The 27,407-nt window shown below is 40.8% G+C and overlaps 1 protein-coding gene and 1 long non-coding RNA gene across 3 annotated transcripts in view; one reads left to right on the plus strand and one right to left on the minus strand.

The window, feature by feature from the left end:
* The window catches only part of ADGRV1 (adhesion G protein-coupled receptor V1), a 521,868-nt gene that overhangs the window by 22,160 nt on the left and 472,301 nt on the right, over positions 1-27,407 (minus strand). The window lies entirely within an intron of this gene.
* LOC144293836 (uncharacterized) lies at positions 1,573-26,204 on the plus strand. 2 transcript variants are annotated; one of them, XR_013361156.1, is made up of 4 exons: positions 1,573-1,807; positions 6,661-6,788; positions 9,332-9,472; positions 24,890-26,204. It is a non-coding gene; the product is annotated as an uncharacterized LOC144293836 (long non-coding RNA). The 2 variants fall into 2 exon arrangements; XR_013361155.1 differs by lacking the exon at positions 24,890-26,204 and adding an exon at positions 20,227-20,360 and having other exon boundaries at positions 1,581-1,807.

A 27,407-nucleotide genomic window follows, 5' to 3' on the forward strand; every position in this document is an offset into this window, starting at 1 on the left:
TATTTAAATCATGTTGTATCTCTAAATACTTCTTAAAAATATAATTTGAAACCATTTTTGGTTTATTCTGAGAAACCTCTGCTAAAGGCACTGGAAATACCCAAAGTTTGTACACTGAAATAATATTAATGATAGTAATAACAACAATAGTAACAAAATGGTTAAATTGTCTTCATGTTTTCTTGTTGGTTTTTCTACATAGTAAAGATTATTCAAAAGTTTGCTTTTTGTTTTGTCTAACAGTAAAAAGTTTACAAGGTGTCCAGCAAACTATGGCCATGAGTCAAACTGGCTGACTGCTATGTGTATATGTAGATCAAATCACATAATACACATTTTAAATATCCTACATTTTTATCTGTCAATTATATCTCAATAAAGCTGAAAAAAAAAACCCATAACAATTAAAAAAAAAAAACTACCGATACACATAACAACATCAGTAGAAATCAAAATCCGTATGCTGGTTAAAAAAAATGCCAGACACAAAAGAGTACTAACTGCATGACTCTATTGACACAAAATCCTAGACATACAAATTCATATACAGGGACAGAAAACAGACCAGTGGTTGCCCTGCTCTGGGAGCAGAGGGAGAGAGCTTCTACAGGGGGGTCTGGGAATCTATTGGGGTAATGGAAATTATTGTGGTTTCATGGGTGTGTAACCATCTTGTTTTTTATTTTTTATTTTATTTTATTTTATTTTATTTTATTTATTTTATTTTATTTTATTTTATTTTCCATCTTGTTTTTTAAAAGCCTGATAACAAACTAGAGTTTTGAATTTGTTGTCTTTTAAATTTTTTTTTTTTATTTTTGAATTTGTTGTCTTATCCCATTGGACACTAATCATTTAAACCGAGGATCAGCAAACTTTCTGAAAAGAGTCACATAGTAAACATTTTAGACTTAGCAGGACATAATGATTTTTGTTGAAACTATCCTGAAATTTTTAATTTCATACAATTTTCACAAGTCACAAAATATTATTCTCCTGTTTCCCCCCAATATTTATAAGCATGAAACCATTCTTTACTAGTATTTTTATGTTTGTTTGTTTGTTTTAAGATTTTATTTATTTATTTGACAGAAAGAACACAAGTCGGGGAGAGGCAGGAAGAGGGAGAAGGAGAAGCAGACTCCCCGCCGAGCTGGGAGCCCGATCCAGGGCTCAACTCGGGGCTTGTTCCAAGGATCCTGAGATCATGACCTGAGCGAAAGGCAGACAGATGACCGACTGAGCCACCCAGGCGCCCCTCTACTAGTACTTTTAAACATAGGTCCTTCCAACAGCCTTTAAAATGCCTTTTTGAAAAACCACACCTTAAAAATTTATCATTCAGGGATCTGTTAACCATGCTATGGATGAAGCCCAATTGTTTGGACAGTGGTAGGTGACCAAAGAATAGGGTTGATGATGAAAAGGGGAAAACTGGATGACCGAGTGCCAATAAAAACAGGAGAAGGAATAATTTCGCTGTGTAAACTAAAGATCATACATGCAGAAGTGAAAACACATGGAGTTATTTCAAGTACCAGCCTGGAGACCAGGGAAGAAGGCAAAGTTAGAGGCTAAGTGGGGTGGTAAAAGCAGAAGCCATGTGGTTATATGATTATTTTAAGGAAGACACAATGAAGAGGAAAAGGCTGAGTGCTCAGGATTAAAAACAGCTGGAGGACATGAACAGGAAGAGGAACCAGTGGCATAAACAAGAACTGACCGGTCAGGCAGGTCAGAGAGGAGGACAGCCACAGCTAACTATACCACGGGAAACCCAAGGAAGATTCCGTTCCAGAAGAATGAGGTAGGCCACACTGTCAAGAGTAGACTTCAAGAAGAAGCAAAAAGAGGCACTTATTTATTTCAGGTGTAACAAATGTCTCTGGGAAAAACAGTGACGAAAGAGAGAGTCGTGAAGATAGACCGAAATATATAATATATAGTGCTGTGCAGGATAAGGTACCCTGAGGTGAGGGAATCACTTGAGTCACAAAGTGCGATCAGCTAGCTTGATAACTCTGTTAACCCTGGATGGTAGTGTTTTCTTCCTTCCACTCCACCTACTTCATTCATTATGATTCTTATTCAGAGCTAAAGACTATGTAGCACAGAGTTCAATGCCTTTAAACTGAGAACTGAAGCAGGTGTTCCATGTGAAGGTCCTGAATGAATGTTGAATACATTTTCTACAGTGAGAGAGGAATGTGGGTGTGCCTTCCTGTCAATGTTACATCTTTTCTGACACCAAGATCCTTTCCGGAGATGCCCAATTTTTGCATCCCTGACTTCCTGTCCCACAAGTTGCTGAAAGCAGATAGTCAGTGGGCTTCTAAATCTTCTATACTGCCTTTTTTTTTTTTTTTTGCTACAAAACCTTTTTTCCATTTGGTCCACAGTTTGGGCAAAGGTCCTGGGGTATTTAAAAAGCTGCCTAGTGGCTTCAGGGAGAGGCTTGGGCAGAAGCCCTGGCCTCAGGGGGGCTGCCAATAGGGCCCCTCAAAGGTTGCCCCTCAAAGGAGCTCCAGAGGCTCCTAGTTGTTGTATTGCTTTTTTAAAAGGAAAAAAAGGGGATCCCTGGGTGGCTCAGCGGTTTAGCACCTGCCTTCGGCCCAGGGCCTGATCCTGGAGTCCCAGGATCGGGTCTGGCATCAGTCTCCCTGTATGGAGCCTGCTTCTCCCTCTGCCTGTGTCTCTGCCTCTCTCTCTCTCTGTCTCTCATGAATAAGTAAATAAAATCTTTTTTAAAAATAAATAAAAAATAAAATAAAACACACCCTAGTAAACTTTGAAGGAATTCTTCATCACAACGTGGTTAATCAAGTATCAGATGATTTAAATAATCTTGTTTTAGGAATTTTCAAGTGTCAATTTCAAAATAATGACATAGTCTGTGTAGACTTTTATAGAAATGTGGAACTCAGGCAGCCCAGGTGGCCCAGTGGTTTAGCGCCGCCTTTGGCCCAGGGTGTGATCCTGGAGACCCGGGATCCAGTCCCGCATCGTGCTCCCTGCATGGAGCCTGCTTTTCCCTCTGCCTGTGTCTCTGCCTCTCTCTTTCCCTCTCTCTCTGTGTGTCTGTCATGAATAAATTAAAAAAAAAAAGAAAGAAAGAAAGAAATGTGGAACTCAACACCTCATGTTTTGCTTTACTGAAATACAGGTATAAATCATGCCCCGAGGAGGCCAGGAATAGGTTTGTCATTATAATTGGCCAAACTGGCAAATTCTAGGACATCTCCAGAGCAGATAAAAATTATTTGAGGTAAAAATAAATAAATAAATAAAAATTCTTTGAGGTGTCACACTCCTGGAAATATTCACATTCATAGATTTAAGATAATACAGGATCTAAAGAGAAATCAATAATAATTCCAGATATTAAGAGCCAGAATATATAGTATCAAATATGTTGTTACTGTTTTCAAATACTCTTTTCTGCTGATTAATGAGCTACTTAGTAGGGACAAATCATTTAATATCCTTTTGTTAGTAATTTTTTTTTTTTAAAGTAGGCTCTCTGCCCAGCAAGGATCCCAATGTGGGGCTTGAATTCGTGACCCTAAGATCAAGACCTGAGCTGAGATCAAGTCTGGCACTTAACTGACTGAACCACCCAGGTGCCCCTCTGTTGTAACGTTTTAATCAGAGAAACAAAGACATTAAAATTTCTCCAGGAATGCTCCATGAAATACTTGATTTACCAACAAAATTCTGAAAAAAAGAAATCTAAGGATATTTTAATTTTGTAAAGGCAAAAATATAAAGCAGCCCTAGTTCATTGTTAATGTTTATTGCAAAGAAGGAAAAAAAAGAAAGAAAAAATACAGAGCAGCCAAAGAAACCTCCAAAATTTACACCAAATCTTAGAATTACACTAAGTCTCAGAAATAACCACTTTATCTTGGATATGAACTTTCTTAAAACTAAGTTTCTAGAGAGGGTTTATTTTCTCCAACCCGTTAATTATGTAAGGACATGTTTTCATATGTAAGCATTTTTTTTTGGAAAAAGAGCTGAAGATTGGATTTATAGTTGGGCAACTGCTAGGGTAACCTCAGATCCTGGTTTACTGGGACAACCCTGGTTTGCTTGGGACTCCTGGTTTAGTTTGTTGTCTCAGCATTTTTATTAACATCACCTTCTTTCACTCAAGTGTCGATGATAGTGCCTTACAAGGCAGTTTAGTGGGGTTAGTGAGGGCTCAGCAAGGGCCCAGCATTGTGAAAGCTATACTGTCTGACACAGCAGAGCTATTGGGTATACCTTAAACAACTCCTCAGATTCCAAACATCCTTCTTTAAAAAAAAAAGATTTTATTTATTCATGAGAGACAGAGAGAGAGAGAGAGGCAGAGACACAGGCAGAGGAAGAAGCAGGCTTCTCACAGCGAGCCCAATGCGGGACTCGATCCCAGATCCTGGAATTACACCCTGAGCCAAGGGCAGATGCTCAACCACTGAGCCACCCAGGTGTCCCCCAAACAAGCCTTCTTGACATAATGATAGTCTGCAATTTAAATTATTTCTTGATTACTTTGATTCATTCATTGAGTTAATACAGAAGAACTGAGTGTCCACCTAGTAGTGCACTGTGGGTTCCCCTGCAGGCAGTGACCAGACAGCCTCAGTCCTCTCTCCAAAAGTACTTCATGTTCACTCACGTGGTTCAGTGTTCCAAGCTCCCCGAATTTCATATCACTGCCTCAGGGAAAATGAGTGAAGTGGAAGATGGGTTCAATGAAAGGCCTTGTTGAAACCTGGGGATGCTCTTCCAAATATTTTATCTTTCCTCAACAAAATAATGTTGCATAGCATGCCTTTTTGATTGTCCAATGCATGGGAAATTTGTCATTCGTACAAATAATGTAAAAGATGTAGTACTTGCTTCAAAAAACTTACAGTAGAGTTAAAAATATGAGATATGGAAATAAAATTAAGTCCTATGGCCTAAAATGCCTGCCATGATGTAGGTCCACACTCTCCAACTTCTTCCTCAACAGAATTTTTCAACTCTGCAATACTAGGCAAGTTTCATATGTGGACATGTATTAATGTTCTTACAAAGAAACTCGAAGATGGGGATCCCTGGCTGGCTCAGTGGTTTAGCATCTGCCTTTGGCCCAGGGCACGATCCTGGAGTCCCGGGATCGAGTCCCGCGTCCGGCTCCTGGCATGGATCCTGCTTCTCCCTCTGCCTGTGTCTCTGCCTCTCTCTCTCTCTCTCTGTGTCTCTCATGAAAAAATAAAATAAATATAAAATAAAAATAAAAAAATTAAAAAAATAAAAATAAAAAAAAAAGATTTATTTATTTATGAGAGACACAGAGAGAGGGGCAGAGACACAGGAGGAGGGAGAAGCATGCTCCACGCCGGGAGCCCGATGCAGGACTCAATCCCGGGACTCCAGGATTGCGCCCTGGGCCGAATGCAGGCACCAAACCACTGAGCCACCCAGGGATCCCCTAAATAAAATCTTTAAACAAAAACAAAAACAAGGAAACTCAAAGGGAAAAAAAAGACTTCATGTATTTATTCCACAGCTAATTCTTAGAACACAAATTTCATACATATATACCAGAGTGAAAGATAAATTTTCTAGTATTTAAATACCATGATTTCAAGTCAAGAAATTATTTTCCTTTTATTTTTTAAAAAACAACCTTTTAAATAGGGTTTTTTTCTTAGACCAAAATAAACACAAAAATTAGGAAAAGGTATTATATTGTTTTATATTTGGAGTCCAAGGACATTATTCATTAGCTTCTACTCTTTAAGGAAGTAGAGTGTTCAATTCTTGACTGATAACTTAACAAAAGAAATCTAAACAAGGATTTTAGTATATCCCAAAATTTAATTTTCTTTATTGCTTATGACCATTCTCTTGTAGGGATTTAGAGGCTCCTGGGTGGCTCAGTTCGTTAAGCCTCCAACTCTTGATTTTGGCTCAGGCTGTGATCTCAGAGTTGGGGGATGAGGCTCCATACTCAGTGAGGAGTCTGCCTGAGATCCTCTCTTTCCCTCTCTCTCTCCCTCTTCCTCCACTCAAATGCCCAAGTGAGTGTGAGCACTCTCTCTCTCAAACAAATAAATAAATAGAATCTTTAAAAAAAAAAAAAAAGAATAGGATTTAAAGTGAGATATCTTGGGACTGAATCTCTAATAAGTAGTATTAATATAATAAATATAATTATATACTAATTAGCATAATATGTAGCTGTGCTACTTGAATACTGCTATACTGAGCTATACTTTATTTATATGAACCTCAGTGTTTCGTCTGTAAAATGGGAATATCAACACCAGTTACATCAATGGGTTATTAGGAAGCTCAAATAAAATAAAATAAACATAAAAAAATATTTTTAGGGGTGCCTGGGTGGCTCAGTCGGTTAAGCATCTGCCTTCAGCTTAGGTCATGATCTCAGGGTCCTGAAATCAAGCCCCACATTGGGATCCCTGCTCAGAGGGAGTCTGCTTCTTCCCCTCCCCTTGCTCTCTCTTGTGCTGTCTCCCTCTCTGAAATAAATAAATAAATAAAATCTTTAGAGATATATATATGTATTTTTAAAGATAAGGTGATATTATTTTTAATTGCCGAAAGGATTTTCCATAATTGGTCTCAATCTTAACCTGGTTGATTTATTTCTTTGTATAACAGATTCCTACCATTTGAGGTGGTCCACCACATGGCTGTGTTCAGAGAAATAATGTCACATTGTGAGGCCGGGCAGGATCTTCGCGGTTAAATATTTTACATGGCTAAGAACCATTTCTTTCCCAGAAGAGGTAAAGAATACAAACCAAGGTGCTGTTCTGCCTTAAGTGTGATTAGAAATACAATTCTTGACTATATTTCTTAAGGCATGGGTATGGGTATCAGTTTCTTCACTGTTATGACTTATTCTTTATTGAGTCATTTCACAAAAGGGAGGGTGTTAATGCTTCAGTGGTTCCCAAAACCTTCAGAGTAGAGCATACAAATTTGTAACTTGGTTAATAAAGCATTCTGTGTGTTTGAGCCTTGCCTGTTACCACTCCCTGCCTGAGACTCCCCACTCCAGGCACATGAATCATCAGGCACTTTTAGTTCCTCCAAATGTGCTTTAGCTTCTCCCGGGTTTGCCTCCTTTTACCCTCTGCTCCTCTTCCTTGCCTAGCCTGGCTAGCTCTACCCATTAGTTAAGTACTGGCTTCCTCTGTTGACTTCTGTGGACATCCCACCAGCCCATACTGGGTTGGGTAACCAGACCCTCTCACTGCACCTGCTTTACGGCACTTGTTAGGCTCTATCCTACTGGTTTTCTAATTGGCTTCCTATATCACACTGTAGCCTGTAAATGTCCAAAAGCAAGATAATGGGATTTCTTCATTTCTATGAGCCCAGCACAGCACCCTACAAACAGCAAGTTTTTCATAAATATTTGTTGAGTGGATAAGTGAATTTATGAAGTCCAAAAAAAATGTGTACAACAAAAATCAGAGGGGCCTGAATAGATCAGTCAGTTAAGTGTCTGCCTTTGGCTCAGGTCATGATCTCAGGGTTCAGGGATCCAGCCCCGCATCGGGCCCTCTACTCAGCAAGAAGTCTGCTTCTCCCTCTCTCCCTGCCCCTCCCCTCATCATGGGTGCATGAGCATGCACACCCTCTGTCTCTCTCTAATAAATAAAATCTTAAAAAAAAAAAAAAGAAAAATCAAGATATCTTTATGAACAGCTTCTACATCTTAAGGGCTTACTCTTATCTAAGATATGAGTAAAATTGTACTATCTATGCCATTTCCTCAACACATCTTAGAAATTCTGGAAGACTTAAATTGGGGTACTCTCTTTGGCATCTGCTCTGTGACTCATTTCACTTAAGTATGAAGGTATGTGTTCACAAATTTTTATAGGCCAAGTTGGAACAACCACCACCACTAGTGGGAGCGGATGAAAGGCATGTTATGGGAAAGACAATAAATGCTGAATTCTGTGTGTGTCTAAAGCTTTTGGGAGTATATGTAAAAAAGCATGACACATTTTACTATTTGATTGGTTTAAATATAGTTTTAATTTAAGTCTATCAGGCAATAGCTATATCTAAAAAGAAAATTTGCTAAAATTAAGGAACTAAATCCCAAACCCTAAAATTTGGTTTCCTTTATGTAGTTTTGCACATAGTGGTTTGTACTTTCCCTTTAAATTTTACCACCTTTATAAGAGAATGCACATTTTACATTTACAGCATATTGATTCCTCTTTCCTACATATTTTATGTCCATGTGTGAAATTAATAGGCTTGAGATATGGTAGTTGGATCCTCTTCATTTTATTAAATCTTTAAGATACAAACTTGAAGTCAGTGGCATACTAAGTATTTACATTTCCTTTTTAATACTTGCCAAATTTTAGGGGGCTGGGTGACTCAGTTGGTTAAGCGCCTGCCTTCAGCTCAGGTCATAATCCTGGGGTCCTGGGAGGGAGCCCTGCATGGAGCTTGCTCCTCAGTGGGGAGTCCGCCTTTCCCTCTGCTCATGGGTGAGCGCTCTCTCTCTCTCATTCTCTCTTTCTCAAATAAATAAATAAGTAAAATCTTTAAAAAAAATAGTTGCTACATTTTAAGAAAGGGGCACTCTCTCCATCCTACAAGCAGACTGACTGCCTGTGACATTGCAATTTCTAATAAAAAATATAGACTTGGTTTTCCATTTAGTTTCTGACATGAAACTCCTAAAATCCTTGGAACTTCCTTTAGTGAGGAGAGCAATAAAATTGTCTTTTGTTATGTTAATGAGGTGACTTTTGGAAAGTACCTAAGGATGGAGACCAGTTGCCCATGGAGCCAAGCCTGTGATTACACAGTTGACCTTTCAGTCTGACCCCTGACCTCTGGGGACAAGTGCAGGGGCCAGAAGTTGAACTGATCTCCAATAGCCAATGATGTAATCAATCACACCTATGTAATGAAGCCTTCATAAAGACTCAAAAGGATGGGGTTTAGAGTTTCTAGGTTGGTGAACACCTGGAGATGTTGGGAGAGTGGGGCGCCTGGAGAGCACACAGAAGCTCTGTGTCATCTTCCCTGCCTTGCCCAGTGCATCTCTTCTGTTTGGCTGATCCTGAGTTATATCCTTTTACAATAACCAGTCATCTGTTTCTCTGAGTTCTGTGAGCTGCTCTAGCAAATTAACTGAAACCAAGGCAGCGGTCTTGGGAACCTCTGATTTATAGCCAGTTGGTCACAAGTACAGGTAACTACCTGGGTTATGACTGCTATCTGACTTGGGGTTGTGGGGGAGTAGTCCTGTGGGACTGAACCTCTAACTTGTGGAATCTGATATTATCTCCAGCAGCTAGTGCTAGAATTGAGTTCAACAGCAGGCCTCCCAGTTGGCGTCCTGAGAACTCCTTGTTGGTGGTATATGGGAAACCCCCTACATACACACACACTGGAACCTGGCCTTGGAATACCACTTACTGCCAAACTGACAGTAAGTATGTGTCTTTAATAAGTTGTATGATGGGTTTAACCTCTGCACAAAAACTGATAAAATAAGTACTCTATTAAAAACATACTCTTTTTGGGGTGCCTGACTGGCTCTGTTGGTAGAGCATGCAAGTCTTGATCTTGGGGTCATGAGTTCGGCCCCATGGTGGGCATAGAGCTTACTTAAAAAAAAATAATAATAACATTCTCATTTATTGTAGTAGTAAATCAGACAAAGTTAGTGGGATTTCCAGAAACATAAGATGCAAAAATCAGCACACAAAAAAGGAAAGGAAATTTCTACTTCATTGCACTCCTCTATATCAGGGGCTTTGAAAACACTGTCATTCAAACTTTTCAACAATGCCATGAAGTATGTATTATCATCCTTTATCCTATGAGCCGTTGTTCAGAGAGTTTCAGTAACTTCCTCAAGTACACAGAGTTCTCCTTAGCAGGTTTAGAAATGTGGGTTTGAAGTGGCTAGCAGCACCGGTCTTTGTGCTTCCCTTACAGTGGAGCAGTGAGGTAGTTCAGGGAAAGGTCAAAGTCCAGGTGGGACCAGGAGGTATTTGTGGAGATAGAGAGCACCAGAAGCTATGTAGGGTGGGCTTCACATACTGAAGTCACAAGGACGGCACTGGACATGACACCTGGGATGGCACCTTCTCTCTCCTCCTCTCTACCCTGCAATTCAATCTCCACCCCCCATGTCTTGGCAGTTTTCCCTCCAAAATATCTCTTGAACCTTGGATTTCCCTCCAAATCCACTGCTAAAATGCTAGTCAGACACCATGACATCACACCTTCACCAAAGCAAGAATCTCTGTATCAATTAGCTTCTACCCTTTTGCCCTCCTCTCCTGCAATAATTCTCTGTAATAGAAGATTCCACTTCACTGCTTATAATGCTTTAATGCTAACTCCTCCTCTAAGATAAAGGCTCCAGTCTTAAAATATCTTATAAGCCTCTAGAAGACCTGGATTCTACCTACTTTTCCAAGCTCTTTGCTGTCCCCCACTTGTATTTTCCACATCCAGCTACACTATTCTAAATTCAAGTCCTCCAAGGGCTTTGCATATTAATTTTTCCAATTATCCCATGACTGTGTATTACATAGGTAGGATGGCCAGGCGCAGTCCTAAGGGCCGCTCCCTCGTGCGAGGTTCTCTGTGGCTGGAGAATGCATTAATTTCCCTCAGGACTGGTACTACTTAGCCTTCTGATCTCACTTCTTCAGCAATCTCCCAAATTAGATGACTTCCTTCTGTTTATGCTTTCATAGCACCCTATATTGTTCTCTTGTAGAACTTATCACAGGTTTTAGCAATGTTTGTGTGATTATTTCATTAAAATCTGCTTCTACAGTAGAAGCAGTCTCTGATTTTGTGAGCTCTGTTTGGGACCATTCCTGTTTTGTTTCCCATTTTACTCTCAGAACCTGATGTGGTGACTGACTTAAGTACTTTTGAATGAATAAGTGATGAGAGATGCTATGCGTTGAAATCTTTGTAGAAATGACCTAAAATATGATTTGTAAGTATATTACTGATGAAGGTAATAACAAAACGCAAATTTATTGGAAACCCCAAAGGGACTTCTAACTAAAGACACATTGATTGGGATGCCTGGGTGGCTCAGCAGTTAAAGTGTCTGCCTTTGGTTCAGCTCATGATCCTGGAGTCCTGGGATGGAGTCCCACATCGGGCTGCCTGCATGAAGCCTGCTTCTCCCTCTGCCTGTGTCTCTGCCTCTCTCAATCTGTGTCTCTCATGAATAAATAAAATCTTTAAAAAAAGAGACAGATTTAGAATGTAAATAGTTAAACTAAACCTAACAGTTTGTTGTACAAAGACAAAACATTCAGGAAACCAATGACAAATGGTTGTTTAGCCACTGAGAGTCAAGAATCTGTCAAGAGATTCTTCATCATGAACCAGTGACCCAGATCCTTTATTTCTTGGTGTCTTCTTCCATTTTTATTTGTATTATTATTTTTTTAATAAATTAAAAAATATTTATTTGAGAGAGAGAGAAAGAGAAAGAGAGAGAAAGCATGAGTGAGGAGAGGAAAAGGGAGAAGCAGACTCCCTCTTGAGCAGGGAGCCTAAAGTAGGGCTGGATCCCAGGACCCCGGGATCATGACCTGAGCTGAAGTCAGATACTTAGCCAACTGAGCCACCCAAGTGCCCCTCCTCTTCCATTTTTAAATTTAGAAATTTACCAATGTCCTCCAACCAAAGTAGAGGTAAAGGTGCTTTATCAGATGACTTTAGCTTCATAAAAAATTTTCCTTTTAAGCTTGTTTTCCTTTTTAATTTTATAGTAACTAAAGAATTTGGACCACTTTTTAATTTTATAATTACTTTAAATATTTTATTTATTTATTTGACAGAGAGAGAGCGTGCATGCACAAGGAAGGAGTGTGACAGGCAGAGGGAGAGGGAGAAACAGGCCCTCTGCCAATCAGGGAGCCTGACATGGGGCTGGACGCAGGACCCTGGGATCATGACCTGAGATGATACCAAGAGTTGGAGGCTTAACTGACTTTGCCACCCAGGCAGCCCAAGGCTTTAACTAATATTTATACCCAGTATGGGGCTCAAAATTACAACCTTGAGATCAAAAGTTGCATGCTCTACCAACTGAGCCAGTCAGGCACCCCTGGACCATCTTTAGTTTCAACTTCTGACTACCACTACCACTACCATGGGTACCACTACCCATCCCACTCCAAAATCAGGGCAGCAGCAGGGTTTGTAAAAAGTACATAGATCTCTATCTGGCAATCTTGGATTCTAGTTCCAATTCTGTCATTTGTAGCTGTGAAAGCCTGGGGTCCCAATTTCTCATCTGCAAAATCAAGGCTGGAGACTGGATTATATGGGTCTTTCTAGAATTACAGTTTGATTTTTTAAATAACTACAGAATACAACATAGTTGTAGATATTCAGTTTCCTCTTGGGTATTATCACAAAGAAGGTTAAATTTATGAGTTTACTTTCTATAGACAAGTGGTCCATTTCCCCAGCCACACACAAATCTCATTGTAAATTAATACGTCATGAATACTTGAGTAGTGAATCAGCTTTTGGAGCCTTGTCAAATCTGTTTTTCAGCCTACAAAGTTAAGGATCAAACTTTGATCTATGGTGTCCCCAAAGATAAATTCAGCCTCTAAAATATACTTGAAAGAAAACAAACAATACCACATCTTATACAACATTAAAATACTGCTGAATCCAATCAAGAGAAGTGATTATAGAACAGACAAAAAGGGAAATATTCTACGTGCTTTCCAAAGTGCCTTCTAAGTTAGCCTGGATCATGGCCTGCATGGCTGAGAATGGTAGTAGGGAAATTTAAAAAACAGATCTTTAATAGTGATTTTTGCTCTTCTTGCTACATAGATCACAATTATATGTGGTGGAGAAGAAAGAGTACCTTGAGTAAATGTCAACCATAGTTGTTTATAAGGAAAGGAAATGAGTTTCGGAGCTAGTTCTAATCCATAAATATAATAGCAAAACATTCTATATATATCTGTCTAAATAATTTTGATCTTAAAACACCCACAACAGTCTGCATCAATTTCTTAGCTCAGAGAAAATTAAATATTTGAAACCCAGGCTTTTCCCATTTTAGGCTGATTACTGCTTTTTCTCATCTATGCTATAGCTTTTGGTTTTAATTATAGAAGTCTTGTTTTATTTTTCCAACATGAAAGAATCTTTGCCTCATTGTTTTTATAATAATCCTCTAGGAACTTAAGGCAACATTTCTTTCCCAGTGAATCCTGTCCTTTCAGATTTGCCTGGGACTGAACAATGGTGATGATTCAAATGCTAAGTACTGGGAACCAAGGATAGACCATTCTGGAATTAGTGTGGTCATTATCAGTTTACTGCAAATACAGCAGAATGGGCCTTCATGTTTTTACTATTTTTGCCCCAGTGTGTGTGTGTGTGTGTGTGTGTGTGTGTGTGTAAGGGAAGATTGGTGGTAAACAGTTATTTAAATTCGAGATACACCAGGAACGCCTGGGTACCTCAGTGGTTGAGCATCTGCCTTTGGCTCAGGTCATGATCCCAGGGTCCTGGGATCAAGTCCTGCATCAGGCAACCCGTGGGGAGCCTGCTGCTCCCTCTGCCTGTGTCTCTGCCTCTCTCTATTTCTCTCATGAATAGATAAATAAAATGTTTAAAAAAATAAATTTGAGATACACCAGTATAACTAAACATATTGGAAAAGTATAATAAACCTTTCAATATTCTTAGCATTCATTCAACTATTTATTCATTCATGGGTTCATTCATTCACTCAACATATCTGAAGAGGTTTAGAACAGAGATAAAACATGTAACACCTATCTTCAAGTGGCTACAGGTCAGTGAGAGAAAAACAAAGGTGAGGATATTTTGGCATATAAATGCAGTGATAAGGAAAAAAAATATTTTGTAGATCTAAGGAAATACACCAAAAAGTGGCTGGGACTAAGCAGAGAAGAACCCTTGCAAGAGGAGGCAGGAAAGGGTAGTAAGTACAAGAAGACCAAACATGTTCCTGCCAGAGTAACGGGTAGAGAAGAGCAGTGAAGCTTCTGATATCAGACTGAATAAAATCTTCATGTAGCACTTTATTTTCAGTGTAAAGGGAATCACAGATGTTTACTTAAATGGGCCATATGGTTCCCAATGAGTACATTACAAACCCAAAATGAATCCTGTTGATTGTTCAAAATTATAATTCTGAGAAGTGTGATTAGATTTTAAACTATATTGTAGAGTGTTGCTTGAGGGGGCATGAGGAACTCTGAAGAACTGTAAAGCTGGTATACTTCTAGTGAGTTCTAACATCAGGGTGACTTTATTTTTTAAAGATTTTATTTATTTATTTGAGAACGAGAAAAAAAGAGAGAGAACATACACAAGTGGAGGGAGGGGTGGGGGGGGCAGAGAGAGAGGGAGCAGCAGACTCCCCATTCAGCAGGGAGCCAGCTGCGGGGCTGATCCCAGGAGCCTGGGATCATGACTTGAGCTGAAGGCAGACACTTATATGACTGAGCCACCCAGGAGCCCCAGAGTGACTTTATTTTAAAAAGGGTTAACAAAGTTGTTGAGGTTGTGAATCAATAGCATGCCAGTCTGTTGATTTCAAAAGCAACCCAGATTGATCTTATGAAAACAGAAAAGACTTAAAATGGTTCAGGCTAAGTACTGGTGTCATCTATGAAGTTAGTTTCCTAATTTCTTACCCAGGATTATAGCCATCAATAAGATCTAGCTTTTGCTTTGTCTACTGTGTGATTACATGGATTATTTATCCGGCTAAGAGATACTTTTCTATAGCATGAACTCTGTTTTTTTTTTAAAGATAGATAGATAGATTTATTTATTTATAGATAGATTTATTTATCTATTTATGAGAAAAGAAGGGGGGGAGGGGCAGAGGGGGAGACAGAGGGAGAGAGAAAATCCCAAGCCAATTCTCAGCTGAACATAGAGACCTGCTCAGGGCTTGATCCCATGACCCATGAGATCATGACCTGAGCTGAAACCAACAGTTAGGTGCTCAATGGACTGAGCCACCTGGGTGCTCTGACATGAACTCTTTAGTAGTTCCTTTGGTAATAACTCAAATCTTTAATAAGATCACTATTAGTTGGGGTGCCTGGGTGGTTCAGTCAGTTAAGCAACCAACTCTGGGTTTCAGCTTGGGTTGTGATCTCAGGGTCATGGGAATGAGCTCTAAGTTGGGCTCTATGTTCAGTGTGGAGTCTGCTTGGGACTCTCTCTCCCTCTGCCCCTCCCTCCTGTTCTCTCTCTCTTTCTCAAATCAATCTTTAAGACAAAAGATTACCATTAGTTAACAAGCATAAATTCTCAAATGCTTTATAGGATGCCTACAGAGTAAATTCAAGGGTTAATAACAAATAGCCCGAACTGGCAATAGGCTTCCCTACTAGTAATGGCTAATTCATCTCTGACCTGAGGGAGTTTATACAAAGAGTCAAACCACAGCACCTACAGGAAAGTACAGAGGTGTTCTTTGTGGAGGTTATGGGAAAGTCCTCTGAGGTGATCCTACGTACTACCTGGTTACTGTAATTCTGGGAACGAGTGACCATGATCTGCAAGATGGATACCTTCTGTTCTGCAAGGTTGGATGCCTGCCTTCAGATGTTAGAAAATCAAAAACTTTATGAGTATATTGCTTGTTGGCATTAACAGGCCAGGCATTTCTCCTGTTGCTTCCACACACCCTCCCTACAGAAGTGGCCCATAAATGACAGAGCCAAGTCACAGAACAAATCCTGTTTCTAGTTCAATGCCGCAAACATAGATTAGGTCATATCTTGGAATTCTTCCACCGAGAAAACTTACAAGAAGCAAAGCAACTTTTCAAAGCATAGCAAAACAAACATTTACTCCATGAGTTACTGAACTTGGCACATGGAAAATATGCACTTCCAGTAAAGTTAGTGAGTTAGCTAAGACACCGACTTCACCTTCCTGGTTGCCTGAGGCCACCAGACTGCTCTGGGAGGCTAACCTTACTTGTATTCCTAATTCCACCACTAAATCTATTATTAGAAGCAAAGCTTGTAACCTTTAGCTCTTCGGCAGGACAATGCTGCTATCACCACATTTCTTAGGATAAATGTTTGATAACTAAGTATGTCCTTTTAATATAAACACTTTTGATAGTACACACTGGAAAGCTAGGAAGCATGTAAATAATTTGAAAATGTCAGTTTGGGATGAGGTGTGAAAACTTGTGAGTCATTTCAAGAGATTTCCCTAAATTGGGACTTGTGGGAGGGGAATGCAGGCATTGGAAATTTCAAATAAGAGATTTAATTCAACAAGAATTTACTGAGGACCTTGTGCCAGCCCTGTAATTAAGCTTTCCCAGCAGTATAAAAGGAGCGAGAGTGGGTCTTCAGGGAAATGGCTGGGGAACTGCCCCAGGTAGTGTAGGATGTGCCAAATAAGCGAAAATACAGAATACAATGTGGGGGCTGGCATCAGAAGAGATTATGGTAAACTAGGGAGGCACAGAAGGTTTTAAGGAAGTGGTATATTTAAAGCTGGATCCTTAAGAAAGGGAAGATCTGGAAAAATTTTAAAAAGGAGAACAGAATTACACATGAACATATCAGCACAGTCTAAGGCAAGAAGACGGGAATGAAATAAAATCCCTCTGTATCGTGTATGGCCATAATCTCAGTATTTGTTCTTTCCAGCCAATATACCCTAGCAATAGTACTTTCCGTGCTTTGTTGATCTGGTTACCATGAAAAGCTCTAGCACAAATGCATTTATTCAAAATAAATTTGGAAAATTATTTAAGACCATGCAACTTTTTTCTGCCTTTCTTGTTTCCTTTTTGATTTTTTAAAAAATAAACTATCTTTACTGAGTGTTTGCTTACGCACCAAGCACCAGGGCTAAGCACTTTACAACTGTTATTTCATTAACTGGGACTTAGGTGTGGCACTTTACCTAGAACTCACACTTAAGCCTGTCTGATTCCAGGTCCTTCACTCTGTGCTGTCATTTACCAAGACTGATGTTGCCTGGGCTCTCTTTGAGCAATCTCTTTGGGGTGGGTTTCTTTCTTCTTTCTTTCTTGCTTTTTGATTTTAGATTTTATTTGTTTATTCATGAGAAACACAGAGAGGCAGAGACACAGGCAGAGGGAGAAGCAGGCTCCTCACAAGGAGCCTGATGTGGGACTCGATACCCTGACCTAGAATCATGCCCGGAGCCAAAGGCAGATGTTCAACCGCTGAGCCACTGAGGCATCCCTCTTCGGGGTTTTCAATGCATTCTTATGGGTCTGGTTATTCACCCTAATGATTCTAGGATGTGATGTTTCAGATTACAGCTTTCACTGTTCTTCTAACTGCATTCCTGATCTGTTCAGAGAAGCGTCATTTAGGCAAATTATATTACATGGCCCACTCCAAGTGGACAATTTCAAGACCAGTGTTTACATATCATGTTAGCAGCATGTAGTTTAAAGGATTATCTTGACAGGTCTAGGGAGCACTAGTTGTCATGTTCATCTACTTTCATAAATTTAGGAGAGGTAAGACCTGAGGGCTAAGAATACCTGAAATGGAAGGGAGAGCAAAAAGTAGCATGTGACTTCCCCTCTGACCACCTTGTTACTTTTATTCCAGATAGTTTTGTTGGCCAGGACTGAGCCCGGCCTCTCTGAGGTCTGCAACACCCCCTGACAAAGCTGCTGAAACCCCAAGTGTCAGAGGGGCCACTTCTAGCTCTCCCTCTTCCTCTGTCTCTCCCAAACGTAGACCATGCAGTTCTAGAGACTTTTAAACCTCACATTCGAAGTGATAGTTTTGATACTAAAAAATTAACATTGATCTTCAGAAGTTAATTATAAAAATTCACATGAACTCAAATATAAGAGAGTATTATGGAAAACTTTAGAGTCACATATTTTCAGGCAATTTTCTAAACTAAACCAATCAATCTGAAGTTTTCTTCCTGACTCTAAAATGAATACGTTGAAGTCTGTTATGAACAATTTTTTTTTTTTTTTTAAGAAAAGTACATTTTACCCTGATTGTTTTGTCCCACTTGCCATCTTATCAGTCCTTCATTGTGTTCACTTCAGGGGTCTGCACTAGGGCTAAACTTTTCGATCTCCACATCAAGTATCTCTGTCCTCGTTTTCCTCCTGTTATACCTGTTTTGGTAAATGATGTTAAGTTTAACTTCCTTCTGATGCAGTAATACTAGATGAGCCTAAAGTGAAAATGGAACCTTACATAATGAACCTAATACTAACCACACTTAACTGTGAGAGAAAAACAAGACAAACATGTTTAAAAATAATGTTGAGGCGCTTTTGGGTAGAGGAGTTCAAAATATAATGGAAACTAAATGCAATAGGAAATTTTAGGATAAAAGCCAAAAAACAGACCAAAATACCTACTCTAATAGACCCTCACTTTGTGAAACTAATAATGTAATGGAACTCACTGATGACGATTCAGAAATAATACAAACAGAAGAGTCAATTCAGGAAAAAAAAATTTTAAAGAAAATTTAAATTTGTCTGCACCAAACAACTGAAAATGGACCTTCCATTGCTATCTTCTTTTTTTTTTTAGAGAAAGAGTGAGAGCGAGTTGGGGGGGGGCAGAGAGAGAATATCAAGTGGGCCAATACTGGGCTGGATCTCATGACCCTGAGATCATGAGTTAGATGCTTAACCGACTCAGCCACCCAGGAGCCCCAATTGCTGGCATTTTAAAAAGGGACTTCCATTCAGTAGGTGGCATCTTTATTTTGTGAATGGTTTCCTTTGATTGCATATTGTGTAGAATTGCTGAATCACTATGTCGTACACCTGAAATTAACATAACATTGAATATCAACTATACTTCAATAAGAAATTTCCTTTTAGGATTTTATTTATTTGAGAAAGAGAGAGAGACAGAGACAGAGATAGAGCATGAGCGGGGGGAGGAGGCAGCAGGAGAAGCAGACACCTCACTGAGCAGGGCTTGATCCCAGGACCCCCCAGATGGTGACTTGAGCTGAAGGCAGACGCTTAACCTACTGAGCCACCCAGGCGCCTTCAATAACAAAAAATTTAAATAAATAAAGGGGGACTCCCAGGCCTTCTCTTGTTTCTCTACTCCTGGAGAGGAAGTCAACTTGGTAAAGCCCAAGTGCCTTAGCAATCCACTTTCCAGGGTCAGGCTTGGGTCATGATTCCAGGGTGGAGAAGCAGCCCTGTGTTGGGCTCCATGCTGAGCACTGAGCCTGCTGGAGGGTCTCTCTGCCCCTCCCCATCCACTCACTCTCACTCTAGCTGCCTCTGCACCCACTCTCTCTCTTTCTCTCAAAATAAATAAATACCATCTTTTAAAAAATGCCAATATCATGGCAAGAGGCACACCTGAAACTAGCACTGTGGGACTGCCGACAGAGGATTAATGGACAGTAAGCCACGTTCAGCAAAAGAGCACAAATTAGGGGGTCGTGGGCAGGGGGCCAGAGAAGGAGAAAGACTTGGGAAGTGGGTGAGGAGCTACAAAAGATGAACTTTAATGTTAACTACACTGGAATTAAAAAAAAAAAGATAAACTTCTGCGTATTCTATTTTGAACACGTCACTAGCATGTGTCTGTCAGTGACAGCAAAAATTTTCTGACCTGCATTTTGCCAGACTACTCTCAGCCTTCGCAACAGGATTAGAAGATGCAGTTCAATAGACGTTTATGGTTTTGAACTGTTAAATAGTGCTTTCATTATTTTTACTTCCCCCCCAACCCCAAAAAGGGGTATGAGGTAGTAGTGCCTCATGACCAGATCAAATGGTACTAACGAATAACAATGGTTATTTGGAAATAACCTAGAACAAAGAGTGCTTTCTCCTTTTCTAGCCGTGTGTGTGTGTGTGTGTGTGTGTGTGTGTGTGTGTGTGAGCGTGTATATGGTTGTTGATCATCGCTTCTAAAAAGGAGATGACTTCTCTGAGAAGTAAGTCCCTGCTTACCATTAGTAAATACCACTATGAAATGTATTTACCAAAAGAATTTTATTTCCCCAGCTCTATTCTGTTCAAGAACATCAAAGGGCAGAAAGCATAAGGAAAAAATTATGACACCCCATCCATGCAGCAGAATATATATTCCACATATATGTATACACAGAGTAATTATAAATAACTTCTGCTGTCTAACTCGTTTTCTCCCTTTTGTTTTTTACTGAAAGGCCCAGAAAGAAGAGGAGAGTAACACAAAGTCATTAACTTTGTTGCAATCTAGTCTTTCTTGTTTCAGAGCCACCACAACATTTTTAGATTTAATTTTACTGGTAAATAAAACACTTCTAAAGTTCAATAACAAGTTAATGGTCCAAGTTTGGTTTTTTGCCCCCTTTCTCTTTAAGCCATATTGACCTTTATAGAAGCAAAAGAACAACATTTGACATTTCGCGGAAAATAAAGACACATAATTTAGCAATTTTTAACCAATCGCCACACGTTACAGCTTTAGAGTTGCTCAACTCTTTCCAGACACAAATGTCTCACAAGTATGCTTCATATTCTTTTAAAATCACAAGTAAATAAACAAAATTTTAATTAGATGAGCCTGTATCGCATATTTGCCTGACGTCATCCCCTTCACTCTGGGAAAAAAAAAATCTATTAAAACAAAAGAAAGAAACATAAGACACAGATGACACTGGGCATGAAAGACTTGCTTTTGTCTCAAATCCTGTGCTGCATTTCTGAACCGCAGCTCGAGAAAGCCCGAAGTGCAGGTCCCGACTTGGTGAGACAGATTTCTGCCCAAATCTCATGCCATGAGGAGGAAACACACCCATGGGCTCAGGGGCTGACATTTCTTTTGAGTTGCTCTATGTTTTCGTCTGCTTACGTGGCCTATTCCTCCACTTGGAATAAAAATAGTCTGTTGCCTCTATCCCAGTCTTTGGCACCACTTCTATTTTTGGCAAAGATTTCCAATAGCCGGGTGGATGGATGGGCATGTTCAAGGATCATATTGGGAAGGAGCCCTGAACATTCCCATGGTCTGGTTTTTCAGCTCTTCTACTTCTGCTTTTGATGGCTTGTTCTTACTTACAGTTGAGGAACAGGAATAAATTGCCCCACACCTCCCTTTCTATGCTTCCTTTGTCTCTTCTGTCTCCCACAGCGTCTCATTCCCTTCGGCATGGACATACCTCAGCCTGCCAAGCACAGCTGAAAAGCCTCTGGCCTATCTTCCAACCCTCATGTGCCTTTTCCCCACCTCTCAGGAATTACTGGATTTGTGTCTGCTCCGGGGCTACAGAACTGAGCAAGGGTGAGCGCAGTGCTTTGCAGTCATCCAGAACAGGCTCCGAATGGCCAGCATCTCCCTTTTCCCCTCTTGGACCAGCCATGGGTTGGAGGTCACTTGAGGGGATGGATCATCCTGAGGCCACCCGGGAAGCTGGGGCTTGTTCCAGACTATGTTCAGAAAAGGGGTCCAGGAATTCTTAAAACAACTCTGATTTTTAAAAATGTTTGGTATCAAGAATTTGTAAGACAGAGCTTAAAAGTTTCCTATCCCTGATCCACATGGACTCTGGAGCGGGGGGGGGGGGGGGGGGGGGAGGCCTCTGGGTCATTTAGAAGCTTCCAGCGTGTGCCTACTAGGTAAGCCAGAGGTCCAAACCTGGCAGCTTGAACGTTGCCTGCCAACAGGTTTTGATTGGCCTTCACGGTATTTAAAGGCTGTCTTTTAATAGTCGCCAACATTAACAAATTAGGAGATTTCTCATAAAAATTTGGTTTCTGGCCTCTGTAGAAAAATCAGAAGATCTGGCTGACACTGGATCTGCTTCCTGTCTAGCAAATGCTTTAGTAGAGCCAAGAAGCTGCTGCCCCTTTAGACCGGGCATCCTGGCTCTTGACCACAGGGCCCAGCTTGGTCTGCGTTCGGGCCCTTGGAGACCCGGGAACAGGCACCTTCTGGGGTAAGCGTCCCGAGTACCTGAGGGAGAACCAGGGTAGGGGGTATGCTCTTTTCAGTAGGTATTTGGCAGTGTTCGGCTCCTGCTCTTCTCTCACCTTTCCCCAACCCCTTTCTACGTGCCTCCTAACGGCCCTAGCGCTGCACAGGCACGACGGGCCCAGCAAAGGCAAAACGCCACCGCTTTCTGATGTCCTTGTGTCTGGGCCTTCGGCAGCTGCTTAGGCTGGGAGGGACTTGTTAGTGAGGAAGATGCACAGCTCGCACAATCGAGCCAACTCTGTGTCAGGAAAAAGATAGAGTCATGCCAAGGGAGAGCGTTCTAAGGGCCCGGTGGGGGGGTGGGGGGGAGTGTGCAGGATTTTATTTCTCAATACGGGCCCCAAAGGGGGCTGCACAGGTGATCAATACATGCATGGCCTGCTGTCTGAAGTCAAGATGACAAGAGCTCGAGAAAACACGTCTTTGTCTCAACCTGAAACTATGGAGCCTGCGTTGAGGCTCCGGATTCAGGCCTGTTGCCAGCTCTCTGCTCATAAAATAGCAGAGGCTGCCTTCGATGACCCCGCGGCAGGAAAATCGCGGCAGGGCGAGGTGCTAAGTGGGGAACAGGGAGGCTAAAGACAACGAGGGGCGACTTTCAAAGCGCTTCGGGGCGAGGAGCAAGGCGCCCGCTGGCTGCACAGCGGGGTGCGGAAACACTCGCAGTGGCTCTTGGCTGACTGTGGGAACAGCTGCCCAGCCGGGGTTCCCCGCGGCACCTGCACCTGCCCCTGCCCCCTGCACCTGCCCGAGTTGCGGCTCCTGGGAGCGCGCACCTGCTTCCCCGATGGCCCCCCCTGGACCCTGTCTTATCTCTCCGAGCCCTTCCTGTACTGCGAAATTCACCAGGTCTCCTAAAACAGAAAAAAGCCCCCGCTGAACACTATTGGGGGGTGTTTGGGGCTTGCCCCCCTACACCCCAGGGCAGAGCTGGGTCCTGGTAAGTGGAAGGCCTGCTCTCTCAGGGGAGAAGCCGTAGCTGGTCATCTTTAGGATTAGCGACAGAGCCCTGGATCTGTGAGAATGATCAAGAAAGACAAACAATGGGGAGAACAACGGGAGACAATGGAAAACAGATGTCGAGCGGGAAAGGAGGATAAGCCATTAGAGCTGATGAAAGAGAGATGGTGATGGGAAGGGAAAGACGAGAACTGGCAGGGCTTTGGGAGGGGTGCAAACAATGCTGGTTCAGGCTCCCCCAGGCACCTGCTCCAGGCCCGAGGCATCACCTAGGCCCTCTGTGCAGTGTCCAGCGGCAGCATCCCGGACCCCAGCGCCCGCCCTTCAGCTCAGCGGGTGGCTGGTGCTGGAGGAGAGGCTGATGTCAGGGGCCCCGTCTCAGGACAGCTGCACTCTGGGTTACAATTTTATTCAGGGCATGTACATATTACGTGTTTATGGTCGATTCCTTTCATGCTGCTCCGGGCTCTGTGCAGCCAGCACAGTGGGAAGGGCAGGAGCACCAACCACTAGGTTCTTGTTCCAGCAAAGAAACTCCCTGCTGTGTGGCTGTCTTTATGGCTGGAACACAAGAGGCCAGGAGTCAAAGTCGTGGTGGTTAAGGGATCTGCAGAAACATGATTTTTTGAGGACGTTTTTTTGTTTTGTAAGTTCTTTAAATTGTTTTTTTAATCTTTTTTTTTTTTTTTTTTTTTTTTTTTTTAGATTTTATTTATTTATGAGATAGAGAGAGAGAGAGGCAGAGACACAGGCAGAGGGAGAAGCAGGCTCCATGCAGGGAGCCCGATATGAGACTCGATCCCAGGTCTCCAGGATCACGCCTTGGGTTGAAGGCGGCGCTAAACTGCTGAGCCACCCAGGCTGCCCTTTAAATTGTTTTAATAGATCCCATAATAATGTGTCACGAAGGCTTTGCTCCAGTCACCTCTCACCAGCCCCACCTTTACCCCAGGGCCATTTTAATGCTGTTTCCTTTTATTCTCCTGCCTAAACTTCATTCTAGCTAGACAAAGATGACCATGCTCTCTTCCATCTGGTGCCTTTGCACATCTTTTTATCTGAAGAACCTGAAAAGAATTCCCCCTCCTTCAAACTCATCCAAATTTGGTGTATTCTGCAGTCCAGCTCTAGGACCACATCTTTCATGAGGCCATCTCTGGCTTTTCTAGAGTTTTTTTATGCACTTCTCCAATTATTATTATTATTGCTAAGAATTACTGCAAATAATACTAGATAATAATACAAGAGCCACTTGTATTGGCTATTGTATCACTAGATGATAACCACCACCATCACAATAAGAGTAGCTGATATTTTCTGAGCATTCCTTCAGCTCCACACGCTTGGCCATGCTTCACATATATTATGTTATTCATTTTACTCAATCCTCCCAACAGTGCTAAGGTAGATACTTTTATTCACATTTTTCAGAAAGATAGAAACTGAGGCTTTAGAGAAATTAGGTAAGTTTCCCATGATATAAGTGATAGGGAATTCTTGTCAGTATTATCAATTTATTTTTTAAAAATCTTTTAAAAATTTATTTGATAGAGTGAGAGAATGAGTAGGGGGAGGGGCAGAGGGAGAAGGAGAAACAGACTCCCCGCCAAGGCGGGAGCCTGACTCAGGGCTGGATCCCAGGACCCTGAGATCATGACCTGAGCTGAAGGCAGCCGTTCAATGGACTGAGCCAACTAGGTGCCCCAGTATCATCAAGTTAGCATGCAATTATGAAGTAATCATTTGTACAGTTATTAAAATATTTAAAATGTACTGATTAGGAAAAGCGTTTTAGTAAAAGCAAAACTGAGGTTTTATTTATTTATTTATTTTTTTAATTTTTATTTTTTTTAAAACTGAGGTTTTAAATCTAAAAGTGTGCTCTTCAGTTAATCCTGTGATTGATATTTCAGGGTCTAGCAAACTCCTGAGATGCCTGAGATGGAACAGAGAGAAGCTTGAAGTGCACCTACGAATGAAGACAGAAGAGTAACGTCTCAGAAGACCCCTGGGATAGCACCTGGGACGAGTGGTTGTTGCTGGAAATCCAGGCTTAGTTCCCTTAGTGGCCTGTTACTCTAGGCTCTTCTCACTCTCAGGCCCTCCTTTCTAATTCAAAACAGAAGAATAGCAGAATAGGACTCATGTACTGGTAAAAGTTATGAAAAGAATGAATGGGAAAAGCATTGTCTCTTAAGACTTTTTGGTTTCTCACATAAAGCATTATTCAGTGTTTTTTAATAGAATCATAAATTTCCAGTTAGGCAAGATGCTGATTCCATTCATTTATAGAAGAAGAAATTCCATCTTCATGATTTGGTCAAAGTCACCCAATTATTTAGTGACATTCTGTGCTTCCTAACTCCTAGTTCAAAACTTTGTGGGTTATTATGAACCATCAATACAAATCAATTCACAGGCCAATCCTTACATGTCTGTTTATGTCTGGGCTATAGAGCAATAAACTTCAAATGTATTTCTTTTTGTGTTTTTCAAAGACAATCTTACCCCAAATGAAAAGAAAAAGGAAAACTAAAAATTTTAGAAAGAAAAATTAGTCACTTAGCAAGTTAACTGCTCCACCCTAGATTCCTTCTCTGATAGACTGATAAAAATATTTTTGGTGCCCATGAATTTCCCAAGTTGTTGTAGGGAAAGGGACAAAAAGGCAATATATGTCATGGGAGATAGTAATCCAGAGAAGCAGGAAACAAAGGGTAGGCAGGGGTTGGTGACTGTTGTAAATGGAAGAAGGGAATTATAAGGGGTATAACTGAATACCAGTAGATTGAAGTACAGGATCTCTCAGAATTCTGTACTCAGAATGAGAGACCATTTCTCTAGGTCTTCAGAAGAAGATAAGTATAAAGAAAAAGAACTGGAATGAATCCTACAGACAGGAGGGGTAGTAGTAGCAGCCGGGAGGATTCTTGGAAAATTCAGAGGGATGAGCATAGCAGTAAGTATAGAGTGACTGAACTAGCCTGCTTCTCTCAGCTCCACAAGGGGAGACAAGAGATAGCAAAAGTGTTTTAGTGAGGATTCAGATCAGGGGTATAGGGGCGTCTGGGTAGCTCAGTTGGTGAAGCGCCTGCCTTCAGGTCAAGTCATGATCCCAGAGTCCAGGGATCCAGCTCCACATCAGGTTCCCTATTCAGTGGGGAGTCTGCTTCTCCCTCTGCCCCTCACTCTGCTCATGCTCATGCTCTCTCTCTCTCTCTACATCACTTTCTCTATCAAATGAATAAATAAAATATCATTTTTTAAAAAGATTTGATTTATTTATTTATTTATTTATTTATTTATTTATTTATTCATTCATTCATGAAAGACATACAGAGAGAGGCAAGACATAGGCAGAGGGAGAGGCAGGCTCCTTGCGGGGAGCCTGATGTGGGGCTCAATCCCAGGATTCCTGGATCACGACCTGAGCCAAAGGCAATGCTCAACCGCTGAACCACCCAGGTGCCCCACTTTTAAATTTTACTTTTTAAAGATTTTATTTATCATAAATAAAATCTTAAAAAAGATCAGGGATATCTATCTATATGATTTTGCTAATTCACACTGATTAAGGAACCCATTCAGTAATTCAAACAGAGCCATATTTCAACCAGATTTTATATTTGGTTTCTATTCACTTCTACATTAAAAATGTGTGTTCCATGCTAAAAGGGAAGAGCACAGATGAAATTAAGTATCAAAGACCAGAGAAATGTGGTTTTGTTTTGGTAGAGATGACCTTTCTATTTCTCTGACTCTACTTTTCCTAATAAAACATTTGATTTACATGGTTTAGAGGCATTAAAAAGAAAGCATTGTGGACTCTGTCCAGAGAATAAAGTACTAAATTACAGTGTACCAAGAGAAACCTACCAATTGCAAAACACTGTGGCTTTTATTATTCAGACATAAATAACAACATATTGAAACATGGAGAAAAAGATAAAATGAAGATTTTACAAGCATATATTGTAAAACACACAAAATGTGAGTGATAAATATAGCAAGTCCAGAAAATTTGCAGCAACGAGGCACCCATTCTTCAAGATATCTCTTGTACTTGCAGATCACATCTATATTATGCTCTTTTAACATTTTTCTGATTATTTATTTGATAATTTATTTTTGAAGTGGAGCTCATGGGTAAAGAACAGAATGGAGAGGAGGTTCTAGTAGAGAATCTATAGTCAACTATTGTACTCAGCAGTAATTTGTCAATATTCATTTACTTGTAGCATATAATTTCATTTTACTGAAGACTGCATGCACATAAAGTCATATTGGCACTTATGAGAGACATTCAAATGGGCACTTATGAGAGACAATCCAAACACTTTATCTTAGGCCAGTATGTATTTGGAAATAAAACACAATTCTCAGAAGTATCTCATAGGAATACAATATACTGAAAAGCTTCCATAGGGATGA

Source organism: Canis aureus, chromosome 2 (genome assembly GCF_053574225.1).
Source record: "Canis aureus isolate CA01 chromosome 2, VMU_Caureus_v.1.0, whole genome shotgun sequence".
Classification (NCBI taxonomy): Eukaryota; Metazoa; Chordata; class Mammalia; order Carnivora; family Canidae; genus Canis; species Canis aureus.